General features: G+C 34.7%; 1 protein-coding gene across 1 annotated transcript in view; it reads right to left on the reverse strand.

Annotated features, from left to right (window-relative positions):
- The window catches only part of LOC128247330 (uncharacterized), a 1,276,276-nt gene that overhangs the window by 436,007 nt on the left and 837,037 nt on the right, over window positions 1-3,232 (reverse strand). The window lies entirely within an intron of this gene.

The following is a 3,232-nucleotide window of genomic DNA, read 5'->3' on the forward strand; positions in this document are numbered from 1 at the left end:
TATATATATATATATATATATATATATATATATGAGGGTACAGTTGTGGGTAGGTATTAGTATGGCACTGTAGCTAAATTTTGCTTCTCGGCTATGTGATCTTGAATTCAGTCCCACTGTGTGACATCATGAGGAAGTGCTGTGAGCAGATTTTGTAGATGGAAACTGAAAGAAGCCTGTCACAATACATATGTATATATGATTGTGTATGTGTATGTGTGTATTTGTGTGTACCTTACATGTGGTGGTTGTGAATTTGCATCACGATCATAAAGGCAATGTAGTTCATTTTCAGTCTTCTCTGAGGAAAAAGTCTTGTCATAGTTTGTAAATAGGCGATAGTTAGCAACAGAAAGAGCATCCAACTGTAGAAAATCTACCTCAAGAAATTCCGTCTGACCCATGCAAACATGGGAAAGTAAATGTTAAATGATGAGGAGGATGTGGATGATGAGGATGGCGATGATTATGATGATAATGATGATGATAATGTATGTTTGTGTGGATGTGTGTGTGTGTGTGTGTGTATATTTGTGTGTCTGAGCATATCTGTTGTATGAATTCATTGGCAGAGGTAGTCGGATATTGGATATAATGTCTTTTGGTTTTCATTCCACTTCTTTGTGACTTTGAGTTCAAATTGCACTGAGGCCAAATATGTCCTTCATTCTTTGAAGGTCATCAAATAAAGTATCAATCTGTCTTCTTTCATTTTCCATTCACTGTTAACAAATATCAACAAACGAGGTACAAGTTTGATGCTGGTTTATCTCTTCTGTCATTCTTTATTACTCACCAACTTCTCAATCTCTCTGTCTCTCTCTCTCTCACATTGGCTCTAGATCGTACCTTTAATCCAAAGGTACACTATGGTCACATTGTTACCATAGGGATGAGGATTCAGCTTAAGAGCTACATTAATGGAACACATGTCAGTTGGTTACATAGTCATCACACAAATAATAATAATTATTTGTGCAATGAATATGTAAGCAACTGAATGGTCAATGTTGAAGATGACAATGAATCTAACACAGACACACACATGTGCTACATCACAAACTAATTCACACATGAACACATACACACATATACAAGCATACATATACATGCTTGCATTTAAACATATTTTATTATTTTATTCTTTTATTTGTTTCAGTCATTTGACTGTGTCCATACTGGAGTACCGCCTTTAACTGAACAAATTGACCCCAGGACTTGTAAGCCTAGTACTTATTCTATCTGTCTCTTTTGCTGAACCACTAAGTTATGGAGATGTAAACACACCAACATCAGTTGTCAAGCAATGGTGGGTGGACAAACATAGACACACAAATATACAAACACACGCACACACACGCACACCCAGACACATATATATATGGCAGGCTTCTTTCAGTTTATGTCTACCAAATCCACTCACAAGGCTTTGGTCAGCTTGAGGCTATAATAGAAGACACTTGCTGAAGGTGCCATGCAGTGGAACTGAACCTGGAACCATGTGGTTGGAAAGCAAGCTTCTTACCACACAGTTACTCCTGCACCTATGTACACACATTCATATCTTTATATATAGGAGACCCCTCTGAAAACCTCCAAGATAATGAGAAGATGATATAAAACAATCTGGACCCAAATGGAAGAGAAGGGTGCATAGATATATATGTAAAGAGACATCTGATAGTCAAGGTGATAAACAGATACCTCCCCCACTCCACATACACACAGACATATATATTACTAAGTTTATAACTAAACCAATAAAGCATTTCAATGCTACTAAAACCTCCAAAAGAAAGAAGTTTGGGATTTTTCCTAACTTCACTCAATTCTTCTCAAATCACTTATCATTCATTCTCATATTGACCAAAGACAGCCACTCCAAGCTGTATAAATCTAACAGTTTGCTCCAAATATCCCTTCTGTACTAAGCCAACCAAGCAAGTTGACTTGGCTTGCAGAGATAATACATGTATTGCATTGGATTACAAGTTATTTACCATATCTGTTCTGAATGAAATAATCTTGGTTTTCCAAATCCATTCTATTCCTATTGCATAGACAAAAATCAATCTAAATTTCTTTTTTCAGTTCAATATAAGTTTTTTTTCAGCAATTTAGTGTACATTTTCCTCACTTTAAGGCAAATTAAGATATGTTTTGTGGAACATGTATATGTTTGTGTCATTTGCCATAAATGTTCGTGGTTTTCTGTTGACTTATAACCTCATAACAAAACCAGATTAGCACTATAAGGATCTTTATAGCCTTGAAAAGAAAGAAATTTTGAACTTATGCAAGCAACATTTGATTAATCCCTGAAACCTGTATCGTTCATTCTTATGTTAACCATAAATTGCTACAGGAAGATATACAAAGTTAACAATTCATAGAAAATATCACTTCTATGTCCAACTGAGAAAGCATGATGACCTAGATTTCAGAAACAGTAGATTATCATCCCAGAGTATAGAAATATACTACATATATTTTGTTAGAGATATACATTAGTCTTTTTAAATCTACACCATTTTATTGCACAGATAACAGTAAGCATTGTAAAAAATTTTTTGACCACCTTAAATATTGCATTGAACAATTTAGGGTAGATTTTCACTGTTTGAGGCATATCAAGATATGTTTTGAAGCATGCATGTAAATTTATGCACCACTAATGGCCTATATGAATCTTCCTATATATAGTGAGGGAGAGGGTGAGACAGAGAACATATATAAATATCCAATTAGTTTTACATTCATTTTTCCATGCTTGCATAAGTAGGACATGTCATCTCCAATGCAATACCCCACCCACACCATTTGGCATTCCTTGGTCTTTCTCTTTGATTGAATCTTTCCACTGAAATCTCCTGGCAATTCTTTACCCACTTTTCATCATCCATAGGCATTACATGTCCATACCAGTATAACACATAGAACTACAAATGATTTCTCTTACACAGTTTTTCTCTGAGCACATCTGTTCCATGTCATTTATGCACAGAAATATTACATATAGTGAAGGATTGCTGCTTTATTTGCTGTTTCAATGAAAGGTTATGCCGCCCTTTCTTTGCGTAGATCATAACTCATAGATATTAATACAAATGATAAAGAAAATTATCTCTCTTTTTATCTATTAATCTCTTTCTCTCTCACTCACCCACTCATTCTCTCTGACTCTCTCTCTCTGTATGAATGTATGTATGTATATATATATATATATATATAT

Source organism: Octopus bimaculoides, chromosome 3 (assembly GCF_001194135.2).
Source record: "Octopus bimaculoides isolate UCB-OBI-ISO-001 chromosome 3, ASM119413v2, whole genome shotgun sequence".
NCBI lineage: Eukaryota > Metazoa > Mollusca > Cephalopoda > Octopoda > Octopodidae > Octopus > Octopus bimaculoides.